At 39.4% G+C, this 13,494-nt stretch overlaps 1 protein-coding gene across 6 annotated transcripts in view; it reads right to left on the minus strand.

The window, feature by feature from the left end:
• The window catches only part of AAGAB (alpha and gamma adaptin binding protein), a 53,086-nt gene that overhangs the window by 17,857 nt on the left and 21,735 nt on the right, over positions 1-13,494 (minus strand). The gene's annotated exons all lie outside the window — the stretch shown is intronic.

Raw genomic sequence — 13,494 nt, forward strand, 5'->3', positions numbered from 1 at the left:
ATAATATGAAATTAAGTAACAAAAACACATGAACTGAGTACCTTCTGTTTACATAAGTTTTAACTCAAACTGAAGAGAATAATCTCTTGTAACACTAAATAATTTAAAATAAACTATCTTTCACTCAAAAGTAATATATAAGTATTTATTATACTAACTATCTGCAGCTTTTATCTATACTTTGGATTAAGTCAGAACAGCATAATAGAGGTGGTATCAACACCATTTCAGACAGCCTTTTAAAAGGGATTTATTTTAAATCCAACAAGAGAATATAACAATTGTAAGTATCTATGCACCCAATATTGGAGTACCTAAATACATAAAGCAAATATTAACAAACATAAAGGAAGAAAGTGACAGTACTACAATAGTAGTGGGGGACTGTAACCCCAGTTACATCAGCCAGATCATCCATGCAGAAAAATCAATAAAGAAATGGTGTCTTTGAAAGACACATTAGACCAGATGGATTTAACAGGTATATACAGAACACCCCATCCAAAAATGACAGAATATACATTATTTTCAAGTACACATGGAACATCCTCTAGGATAGATCCTATGTTGGGTCACAAAACAAGTCTCAATAAACTTATGATTGAAATCATACCATGTATCTTTTCTGATCATGACAATATGAAACTAGAAATCAATTACAAGAAAAAAAAAAAAAAACACTGGGGAAAAGGCACAAACATGAGGAGGCTAAAAAAACATGTTACTAAACAACCAAAGAAAGGGTCAATGAAGAAATCAAAGAGGAAATTAAAATATACATAGAGACAAATGAAAATGAAAACACAATGGTCCAAAATCTTTGGGATGCAGCAAAAACATCCCCCTAAGCAAATTTCCCTTAGAAAAAATTATAGCAATACAGGCCTACCTTAAGAAATAAGAAAAATCTCAAATAAACAATATAACATTACAACTAAGCGAACTAGGAAAAAGAGAACTAAGCCCAAGGGTAGGAGAAGGCAGGAAATAATAAAGATTAGTGCAGGAATAAATGAATTGGGAGCCAAAAAACAATAGAAACAAAATCAATGAAACCAACAGCGGTTCTTTGAAAAGATAAAAAATTGTTAAGCCAGACTTACTAAAAAAAGAGACAGGAGATCCATATAAATAAAATCAGAAATGAAAGGGGAAATAGCAACTAACACCACAGAAATGGAAAGGATTGTTAAAAGACTACTATGAAAAATTATATACCAACAACTTGGACAAGCTAGAAGAACTGGAAATATACAGTCTTCCAAAACTGAATCAGGAAGAAGCTGAAAATTTCAACAAACTAATTACTAGTAATGAAACTGAATTGGTAATCAAAAAACTCCCAACCAACAAAAATCCAGGATTGACAAGTGAGTTCTACCAAATATTTAAATTTTTTATTTTATTTTATTTATGATAGTCACAGAGAGAGAAAGAGAGAGGCAGAGACACAGGCAGAGGGAGAAGCAGGCTCCATGCACCGGGAGCCGGATGTGGGATTCGATCCCGGTTCTCCAGGATCGCACCCTGGGCCAAAGGCAGGCGCCAAACCGCTGCGCCACCCAGGGATCCCGTTCTACCAAATATTTAAAGAAGAGTTAATACCTATTCTCCTCAAACTATTCCAAAAAACAGAAGAAGGAAAGCTTCTGAATACAGAATACATTCTACAAAGCCAGCATTACCCTGATACCAAAACCAGACAAAGACAACACAAAAATAGAGAACTAAAGGCCAATATCCCTGATGAATATAGATGAAAAAAATCCTCAGCAAAATATTAGCAAACTGAATTCAACAATACATTAAAAGGATCATTTACCATGATCAAGTGGGATTTATCCCAGGGATGCAAGTTCAATATCTGCAAATCAATGTGATTGATACATACCACATTAACTAAATGAAAAATAAAAATCATATGATCATCTCAATACGATGCAGAGAAAAAAGCACTTGACAAAATTCAACATCCATTCATGACAAAAACCTCTCAACAGAGTGGATAGAGAACATACCTCAAAATAATAAAGGCTGTATGTGAAAAACCCACAGCTAACATCCTACTGAATGGTGAAAAACAGAGCTTTTCCTCTAAGATAGGAACAGAGAAGGATGTCCATACACACCACTTTTAATCAACATAGTATTAGAAGTTCTGCTCACAGCAAACAAACAAGAAATAAAAGGCATCCAAATTGGCAAGGAAGAAGTTAAACTATCACTATTTGCAGATGACATGATACTATACATAGAAAACCCTGAAGACTCTACTAAAAAAAAAAATATCAAAAGTAATAAATGAATTCAGTTCCAGGATACAAAATTAATATACAGAAATTGTTGCATTTCTCTATACTAAAACAAGAGCAAAACAGACATTAAGAAAAATAATTATATTTACAACTGCACCCCCCCCAAAAAAACAAAAAACCAAGGAATAAGCTTAATCAAAAAGGTGAAAACTGTAAAACACTGATGAAAGAAATTAATGCCAACACAATAAAATGGAAAGATATCTTTCTAAAAATGGAAAGATACTCCACGCTCGTGGGTTGTAAGAATTAATATTGTTAAAATATCCATACTACCCAAAGCAACCTATAGATTCAATGCAATCTTTATCAAATTACCATCAGCATTTTTCACAGAACTAGAACAAAATAATCCTAAAATTTATATGCACCCACAAAAGGCCCTAAATATCCAAAGCAATTTTGAGAAAGAACAAAGCCGTAGGTAGGTATCACAATCCCAGATTTCAAGATACACTACAAAGCTATAGTAATCAAAACAATATGGTACTGGCACAAAAACAGACATATGGATCAACAGAATAGAGAGCCTAGAAATAGAGCCAAACTCATAGTCAATTAATCTGCAACAAAGGAGGCAAAAATATACAATGGGGAAAAGACAGATTCTTCAACAAATGGTGTTGGGAAAACTGGGCAGTTACATAAAAAGGAATGAAACTGGACCATTTCCTCAACCATACACAAAAATAAACTCAAAATGGATTAAGGATCTAAATGTGAGACCTAAAACTCTGAGAAGAAAACACAGGCAGTAATCTCTTTGACATTAGCCTTAAAAACATTTTTCCAGATGGGTCTCCTCAGGCAAGGGGGAAAAATAATCAAAAATAAACTACTGAGGTGCCACCTGGCGAAGGGCATGAGTCTAGACTTCTGTGAGAACTCTGAGGGGAGGACAAGATTCTGCCAGAAAATTCAGAACCTGAATTTCTAAGGAAGCAAATGCCACACGCTCTACCATTTTGCAAAGATAACTTCTGTTCATTGAGCCAAAAATGTTGAAATTTCTTCCCTTAGGTATGCGTCGTCCGTTTCCGGTGCGTTGAGCGTTTACTAGTTCCACGCCTTATACCAAGTTCTGGAGTTGATGTTACCAGACCATTAAAGTGCCAATATTTTGGTAAAAAATAAATAAATAAATAAAATAAACTACTGAGACTACACCAAAATAAAAACTTTTTGCACAGTAAAGCAAACGAACAAAAAAACCAAAAAAAAAAAAAAAAAAAAGGCAACTATGGAAGAAGATATCTGCAAATAACCTGATAGGGAGTTAATATCCAAAATATGTAATGTATACAACTTAACACGAAAAAAAAATCTGATTTAAAATGACATTTTTGCAAGCCGACACAAGAAAACATGCTCAATATCACTACTGCACTAATTAGAGAAATGCAAATCAAAACCACAATTAGATATCACCTTATACCTGTGAGAACGGCTAGAATCATAAAGATAAAAAACAAGTGTTGGCTAGGATATGGAGAAATGGGAACCCTTGTGTATTGTTGGTGAGACTATAAATCGGTGCAGCCACTGTAGAAAACAGTTATGGAGACTCCTCAAAAAATAAAAAATAAAAATACTATATGATCTAAGTAATTCCATTACTGGGTACTAACCCAAAGAATATAAAAGCACTAATTCAAAAAGGTACATGCACCCTGGTCTACTGCAGCATTATTTATAATAGCCAAGATATGGAAGCAACCCAAGTGTCCATCAATAGATGAATGGATAAAGAAGAGGTAGTATGTATCCAAAATGGAATACTTCTCAGCCATTAAAAAGAACCAGATCTTACCATTTGTAACAACATGAATGTATTTAGAGGGTATTATGCTAAGTGAAGCAAGTCAGAAAGAAAAAGACAAATATGATTTCAACTTATATTTGGAATCTTAAAAAAAAAAGGAAAAACAGACTTATAAATAGAGAACAAACTGATGGTGCAAGGGATGGGGAAAATGGGTGAAGAGGAGTGGAAGGTACAGGCTTCTAGTTATAGAATGAATAATTATGAGGATATTAGCTACAGCAAAGAGAATATAATATAGTCAGTGATAAATAGCATTGCATGGTCACAGATAGTAGCCACACCTGTGGTGAGCACAGCATAAAGCACAGACTTGTTAAATCACTATGTTGTACACCTAAAACTAATAACACTGTGTGTCAACTAAACTTCAATAAAAACATAAAATTTAAAACACTAAAATTAAATTAAATGGATTTATTTGATTTTTTTGAAAGGGTTTATTTTAAATGCAATAAGAAAAAAAAAAAAATCCAAATCTCAGATATGATCACTAATTCCAGTCTGTCTTCTTAAAATCTTGTTAAAATCCCCCACTACATCTAGACTGAGGGGGGCTCTATAGGGAATGAACTCATCTGGCTCTGCCAATATTTCCTATGCAGCCTGGGTAATTATTTAACTACTCTGTGTTCATTTCTCTAACCAGCCAACAATGTAAATCAACATACTGTAATGGAAAAACAACAATCCTGGTCAGGAGATCTGTTGTCTGGTCCTACCTTAGCTACTGACTGACTGTGTGAGTTTGGCCAAGTCACCTCTCCTCTCTGAGGCCTCACCTGTAAAAGTGTAAGATCTGTTAAAGGAAAATGTCCCACCCGTTGTATGCATGGGGATTCTACATCTTAAATGCCTTCACCTGGCTAATCCAAATACACTATCATACCAGATAAAATAATGTCCTTTATTAAATTCTACAAAATTCAATGAGTCAACCCATCTGGTCTAAGACTTGATAGAAAAAATACCGCATAGAAAAACACTGGGAAGAAAAACATGATTGCTCTCCAAGATACTAGTCTTGGAGTCTTGGATACAAGGTTCAGGCAAAGTACCTTCCCCACCTGAATTAGGTACAACCACTGTTCATGAGAATCCATCAGCAGCCCCTTATGGAACTTATCTATTTTCTGCTTGGATCATCTCTTAGTGTAATATACTCCATAAACTATCTCCTGTATGTTCAATAATGCTTTCATTTTATTTGTAATTGGTAAGCCATTTTAAGCTTTAGGAAATGTCCCTAAATTATAGTAGTCTAGGATTTGGGGAATCAAGTCCATATGTACCCTATACTACTACAGATTCCAGTTAAATCCCTTCTCAGCTTTGGTTTTTCCAAACTTACTACTAGAGACAATCTCCATTCTTCCCATCCCCTTGACTGCTTCAGTAGCCCTGAGCTAGATTTTTTCCAATGCCGTTGGAACTTTCTTCACCGGCTAGGAAGTAAAGTGATCAAAAGGAAAGCCAGTAACAGCAAGAAGCAGAGAAAATACACCATCATCCAGAGAGAAAACTGTCACGATTATGCTCACTTTTATGACAAAGTAAAGCAAGTATCCTTTCCCCAAACTACCAGCATAAAAAGACACTCTGCTAAGAATTCACAAAAGAATTCTTTGATTTCTCTATGCAATGAACTGCTTCTAGGACTATTTTCATAAAGTACTGAAGTACCTATTACTTGAAGCATTTAACCAAAAAAGATGATCTTTGGTTAAAAGATGGATCATCTGGCAAGAATGCTATAAAAGCCTTTCCTATACTGGAGAGAAGATACTAGCTCAAAAGTTCCTAAAAGTTTTTAATCCAATGTAGTTGTATTTGAGAGATTCGTCATCTTATCAAACAACTAGTAGTACTGCCTTACTGAAGTAATTATCACTGGGAGCCAGGCAAGTGTCTTGAGAGGGAGTGTGTAGCATTTGATATGCACTCCCATACCAGCAGTGGGTCTCAGTTGAGAATCGATGGATTAAGTTACTCCTAAAATCTCCCCAAATACAAAAGCCTACTGATATTTCCACAAAGACTAGGGCAAGTGTCTAAGGCCTTTGCTATCATCATCTAACAGATGTCCCTCCTCCAATACTCCCCCCTCATGTCTTCATAATGTTAATTATTGTCATTTTCTCCAATACTACTTCTGTCTGAATTCCTAGCAAGCTCAATAGATATAGAGATGATTCAACAATCTTTCAGTTCATTTAATTTCTTTTACTGATGTTGTCCTCTACCCTACTTTGGCCATATATTCCCCATCATGCCCTAAGACCTTATCATTAATAGCTACAACCCCTCCATAATCTCAATTTCATGTATCCCACACTCTCTAACCACCACCTAATTTTCCAGCACACTCCCTCCCCACAGTGCCTCAATCCCACTATTCACCAACTCCACCGGGACCTCAAAATTACCACCTTTTCACTGACCCTCTCCCTACTGATTTTCTCTTTCCCTTTTCTACCCAGTTTAAATTCCATAGTCAATCATTACAGTTCCTATCTTATGTATACTGTCTAATTCCTTGCCTCTCTCTTGCTGTGATACCCTTGCTTGGTAAAAGCACAACTGATAGGGACGCCTGGGTGGCTCAGGGGTTGAGCATCTGCCTTCAGCTCAGGGCGGGATCCTGGGGTCCCAGAATTGAGTCTCACTTCGAGCTCCCTGCATGGACCGTGTTTCTCCCTCTGCCTATGTCTCTGCCTCTCTCTGTGTCTCTCATGAATAAATAAATAAAATCTTTACCAAAAAAGCACAACTGATTACTCTATGCATGCACCCAGACAGCTTAAGGTAGCTGGGGAAAGCACACAGGCGCACAGACACATAAGTTGCCTGGCTTCACTTCAAATTTACCATACCGAATTTCTAGTGGGCCCCTTCATGCTGTCTGGTAATCTTCCTTTATTTACATCCCTACATTCACCTTCTCTCTCGTTCTTCTAGAAAACATCCATATTTTCTTCTCTCACCTCAAATCCTAACACTACCCCTCCCTCTGCCCTCTCAGTTGGCTCACTAACTTCACTGAGAAAATTTAAGCAATCACAAGAAACTTCCATAGATTTCCATATCAAATCTCCCTACCCAGCAACATTTGCACCCACATACTCCCTCCCTGCCTCTTTCTGCAGATCTACTTTTCTTCTCCTGTCCAAAGCCAATCCTTCTGCTTTTCCAATAAAGCCGACCCCCCTCACCTATTCCAGTGATTCTCCCCTCTCTCCTACCTCAGCAGGTTTTGTCTTGGGTTTTTTTTTTTTTTTTTTTCTCTACTGGACTTTCCCTTCAGCCTGTGGACATGTTCTTGCTCTCACCTTAAAAGCATGGTAAGACTGAGCCACACTCTTTTCACTAGCTTCCATTTATTTCTCTGCAAAATTTTCAAGAGAGGTTGATAGTCATCGTCTCCAATTTCTCTCTTCCCAATTCCTCTCTCTCTTTTTTTTTAAGATTTTATTTATTTATACATGATAGACACAGACAGAGAGGCAGAGACACAAGCACAGAGAGAAGCAGGCTCCATATAGGGAGCCCAATGTGGGACTCGATCCTGGGACCACAGGATCACTCCCTGGGCCAAAGGCAGGTCTCAACTGCTGAGCCACCCAGGCTTCCCACTCCCAATCTCTTTTACACCTACTTCCCCAAAACTGCTCTCCTCAAGGTCCCTGGTGACATTGCTAAATCCAAAGGTCAATTCTCAGTTTTCATCTTACTTGACCTATGAGCAGCATTTGGCATAGCTACCATTCCTTCCATCTTAAGAACACTCTGCTTAATCCTAAGACTCTACTCTCTTGCCTTTCCTGCCTTGTTGGTCATTCTTTCTCAGTCTCTTTTGCTGGTTCCTTCTTTTCTCCTCATGTTGGAAATCCTGGGCTGAGTCCTTGGTCCACTTTATTCACTATACTTACTCCCCCCTTGGAGATGTCATCCAGGCTCATGGTTTTAAATGCCTCTCTTTTGAAACTCCACACATCTATCCAAATGGCTGCTTGACATCTCCACTTGGAAGTCTAGTGGCCAACTCAAGGTTAATGTATCCAAAGCTGAATTATGCAAATGTCACCCTGCCCCTCAAAGTCAACTTTATCTGCAGCTTCCTCATGGCAGTCGATGGCCACCTATCCTTCAGATTGCTCAGGTCCCAGAGTCTTTGACTGCTCTCCTTCTCTCATAACTCACATCCAACCCATCAGGAAATCATGCTAGCTCCACCTTAAAATCTATCTAGAATCTGACCTGTTCTTAGGTCTTTCATTGCTACAACTCTGATCAGGCCACCACTATGTCTCACCTAGAGAACTGCAATGGTCTCCTAATAGATATCCTTGGCTCCTCCTCACCTCTATCACTTATTCTCCACCCAGCAGCCAGAGGGATCCTTTCAGACCTAAAGTCAGATCACATCACTCTTCTACTCAATGACCTAAAGATTACCTCGTTGACTTTAAGAAATGTGAAAGTTACGGGATGTCTGGGTGGCTCATAGGTTGAGCATTTGCCTTTGGCTCAGGACGTGATCCCGAGGTCCTGGGATCGAATCCCACATTGGGCTCCCTGCATGGAGCCTCCTTCTCCCTCTGCCTATGTCTCTGCCTCCCTGTGTTTCAGAAAAAAAGAAAAGAAAAGGAAAAGGAAAAGGAAAAGGAAAAGGAAAAGGGGAAGGGAAAGGGAAAGGGAAAGGAAAAGGAAAAGGAAAAGGAAAAGGAAAAGGAAAAGAAAAAAGAAAAAAGAAAAGAGGCTAGGACACTGGTGAGTAAGTTACACCACCTCCTCATTCAATGGAACTCACCCATTGATGGTGGAGGCCAGGGTTGAATGACCAAAGGCATAGTGCCAGGCCAAAGGAGGCTCTCCAGAGACATGGCTGCTGTTTTCTGATCGTTAAATTATTTACAGGGCTGCATGACATTTTTGTGTTAGTCCGAGTCCCACATTGGACTCCTTGCAGGGAGCCTGCTTTTCCCTCTTCCTGTGTCTCTGCCTCTCTGTATCTCTCATGAACAAATAGATAAAATCTTTTTTTAAAAAATGTGAAAGTTACTCTGATGGCCTACAAAGCCTTAAATAATCTGGTCCTCCACTTTTCTCTGACCTTCTCCTCTCAGCCTCTGTGTGTTCCTTAATACGCTTCAAACACATCAGGCATGCTTTCCCCTTAGGGCCTTTGTGGTAGCTATTCCCTATGACTGCTATGCTCTTCTCCCAAATATTCACATGGCAAAGCACATCATTTCTTTCCTCAAATCTCAAGCTTTCAAGGAGACCTACCCTGACCACCCGAGTTAATAATGCAGTCTATCTGGCAATCTCAGTATCCCAACCCTGCTTTATTATTTTTTCTATATCACTTAACATCTTAACATATTGTGTAATTTATTAATTGTGTTGTCTATTGACTACTGCCTCCCACCAGAATGAAAACTCCACAAGGACAGAAACTTTTGTTCATTTTGTTCACTTATGTATTCCAAGCATGCAGCATAATGCCTGGCACACAATAAGTACTCAATAAATATTTTTTTAATGCATGAATTAACATTCAAAACTGGATTTAGATTACAGACCAGAGAGAGAGATTTGAGGCTGACAGAAGAAAAACTCAAATGGCCCAGATACACCTTGGGTCTCAATTATGCTCCTACACAATTAGCTACTTTAAAAGGCTGTATTAGGGCAGCCCCGGTGGCATAGCGGTTTAGTGCCGCCTGCAGCCTGGGGTGTGATCCTGGAGACCGGGGATCAAGTCCCACATAGGGCTCCCTGCATGGAGCCTGCTTCTCCCTCTGCCTGTGCCTCTGCCTCTCTCTGCCTGCCTTTCTCTCTCTCTCCGCCTCTGAATTAAAAAAATAAAATAAAAAATAAAAGGCTGTATTATTATTTCTTTCAGATCTCAAGGCAGATTATGTAAATACTGGCCACTTTGTCATAGTACTAGCCCCTACTAGACACCAAGGATGGATGAAAGGCAGTGCCCACGATTTTTGCCTTTGCCTCTAGGTGACTCTACACTGAGCAGTCTGGTCTTTTTCCTCCAGCTTTGTAAGTCAGAGGGATGACTTGCAAACATCACGTGATTTAGGAATGGGAGAAAGCAAGTCTGTCAGGGCTCATGTCACTTTCAAAATGCCTAATTTACTCCTGTGGATTAGGCACAGACTCTTACAAGTTAGAACTAGATGACTATCATTTATGTCAGTAGTTCTCAGCCAGGGCTGCATATTTGAATTCCTAAGGCACTTAAAATATACTGTAGCTGCCCCTCCCTTCCAAGATAAATAGTCTGGGTGAGGCATAGACTGTAAAGGTGTTCCAGGTGATCTGAATGTGCAACCACAGCTGGGAGCCACGGATAGGGCTCAACTTCATTTTCTAGATTAAAAATAAAACCCAGCCAAAATGAGATCTAAGGGCACACAGCTGAGTAGACAGTGTCAGGACTGGAAATTGCTGCTTGATTCTTTGGAGAAAAAGTGGTAAAAGTGAAATTTCATTACAACATAATAATGTGTAAGGCTAGGTAAGTAAATGCTATTATTTTTATTAAAATCGTGGCATCTATGTTCACGAATCAGAAATTTTCTTTACTGGCAACTATCTTTAAGGATTTGGATCAGGGTTTGTTAAGGTAGCCTTGGAATGAATTAGGTACACTACCTAACTTCCTATACTCTAAAATCTTGTGTCAACATTTATTCCTTTATTAAAATAACTAGATGAACTTCCAGAAAAAAAAAAAAAAACCCACCTCTAGTATTTCTAAAATCTTTCTTTACCTTGTCAACCAACTTTTTGATTTAAACAATTTTTTGGCTTAAAAAACTTGCAGGCAGTGATGGCTGCATAACAATGTGAATGTACTTAAGGCCTCTGAACTGTACACATAAAAATGGTTAACATAGTAAGTTTTATGCTTTGTATATTTAACCACAACTTTTTAAAAGTAAGAGAAAAACAAAAGAAAAAGAGAAAGGAGTGGGGGTGAAAAAGATCTAAAGAAACAAATTTAACCAGTCTGAGCACCTGCTGGCAGACTTCAAGAAAAGCCTGCTGGGAGGAAGGATCAATTCACTGGGTACTCAGACCACCAGCAAAGCAAGACTCTGTTAAGAGCACAGGAAGTAGGTCACCCTGGAAGAGTAACATGACCTAGCCCATAACCACACGGAGCTTGGTCTCTAATCTAAGATGTGGGGCTATACAAAGATATCCTTGACACTGCCTAAGACCTGGGTTGTATCCAAATGTCACTGGATTTCCACATCTAGGGCTCCTCCTATAGAGAAGATAGTTAAGTTTCCTTCATACGGCAAAGTTCAGGATCCTCTTAAATGTGGAATTAAGCTAATGGCAGTAGTTTTGTCTTTTGTTAACCGCAAAACAATGTACCAACACTAAAGAGAAAAGAAGGTAGAGACGCTCTAGGAAAAGAGTCATGAAATATCCACAGTATGCCTCTTGGCTCTGCAATTCTCTTAAGAAATTGTGTAGTGTCTAAAACAAGTAGAACAGCATTTTTTCAGAAAACATCTTTGACCATAATTCCAAGGTAATAAAGTGTATTCAGTCCAGCTTCTAAATTTATAGCCATAAATGCAAAGTACAAGGTAGTGCTTCTTTAATGTATAAACTGACTGGGGCGGTGGGGGTGGGTGTAGATTTTTCAAAAAGCGATTGAAGCCAAATAAGCTTCTCTGAAAATAGTTCTCATAAATTTAACAAGCACCACTGAATATAATTTTAGTCCAAATTGATCCAGTTTATGTACCATACCTTAAAGAGATTTTTACAGTGAAGATAGTGTACGGCAATGCCCATGATAAATGCTCGACAAGGATTTGCTCAGTGAATGAATGGGAAGGTCCAAGCCTCAATCTGAGTGTGTTTTGGTAACAGGGAGATGACAACATAGGCTAAAATCTAAATCTACCAGGGCCTTATTTTATTGCTACTATGAAAGAATAAAAATCCATCTTTGCAATTCAATGCAACAGATACCTTAGATTCCCCTGAGAAAGAATAAAGTAGGGGGAGAGGAAGGATGAAGGGAAGCAAAAGGGAGGGAGCAGCTTACTATACCAGAAGGAGCTTCTCCAAGGATGACGTGGGTCAGGTCAGATCTCAGGCAAGCCAAAGGGCCCCAATCTGACTTAAAACTCAAGTGCCAACCGGAAATTGAGATGAAGTATTCTACTTTGCTAAAACTGATCTTCCACTTGACTCTCTTATCTCAGGGGAGATGGGGTAAGCTCAGTGTTAACAGGATTTTTCTCATTCCTTTCCATAGTATTTCATCTACCGTGGGGTCCCTGTGGAGACGCCAAGTGCTCCAAGACAGAGAAGAACCCCACCATCAGCAATTCCAGATGGATCATGTTAGAGGCTGAGCTGTATCCCCCATCAAGTTCAACGGGTGAAGTTCTAATTCCCAGTTCCTCAGCCTGTTACCTTATCTGCAAGTTTCGTAGATGAAGGTGAAGTCATACTGAAGTTGGGTGGGCCCTGAACTCAGTACAACTACTGTCCATATACAAAAAAGAAATCTAAACACAGACCAACATGCAGGGAGCATGCCGTAGGAGGACTGGAGCTAAGCCGCCACGAGCCAGTGCACTGCCAGGAGGGAAAACCACACAGATTCCTCCTCGGCACCTTCGGAGGGAACATGGCCCTGCTGGCATCTCGGTTTCACACACCTGCCTTCTAGAGCTGGGAGATAGTAAGTACCTATCAGACTAAGCAGCCAGCATGTGGTCCTTTGCAATCACAGCCTCAGCACACGGATGCCAAAAGTGAGGGGCCAGCATGCACCAACCAGCCCACCCCCTGCATGCTGCATGTCAACTCTGGCTTTCCCGCCTCAGGGCCACCTTCCACCATGTCAGCCCGGGCCCCATCACCTCACTCTGCCTGGTTTCCCTGTCTTCAGGCTCTACCTTTACCAGCTTCAGCTGCCAAACTCACCTGCATGTTCCCATGACAATAACCTTTGAAAGATGCCAACTTCTTTGCATCACTCTCTGGGTAAAAAAGCTCTAATGACTCACCAATAACTACAGGGAAAAGTCCAGATTGTCCTGCCTAGCATTTAAGCCTCCCTCTTCTAAGCTAGCTCCAACTGCTAAGTGACCCTGGAACACACAACCATTATTGTTGATACCATGCTTCCTCCCCTGCTTGTCACTCTCCACCTTCAACAACCCAAATCTTGACCATCCTGTGAACACTACTGCTGACCTCTCTCTACTTTCACCTTGATGCCCTCTCTCTATCCTCATGCCCAACGGCAAAGACCACATCTCTGACCACTATGTGTTTACTACTTCTGCCAACCTGCAC

Source organism: Vulpes vulpes, chromosome 15 (genome assembly GCF_048418805.1).
Source record: "Vulpes vulpes isolate BD-2025 chromosome 15, VulVul3, whole genome shotgun sequence".
In the NCBI taxonomy this organism is placed as follows: domain Eukaryota; kingdom Metazoa; phylum Chordata; class Mammalia; order Carnivora; family Canidae; genus Vulpes; species Vulpes vulpes.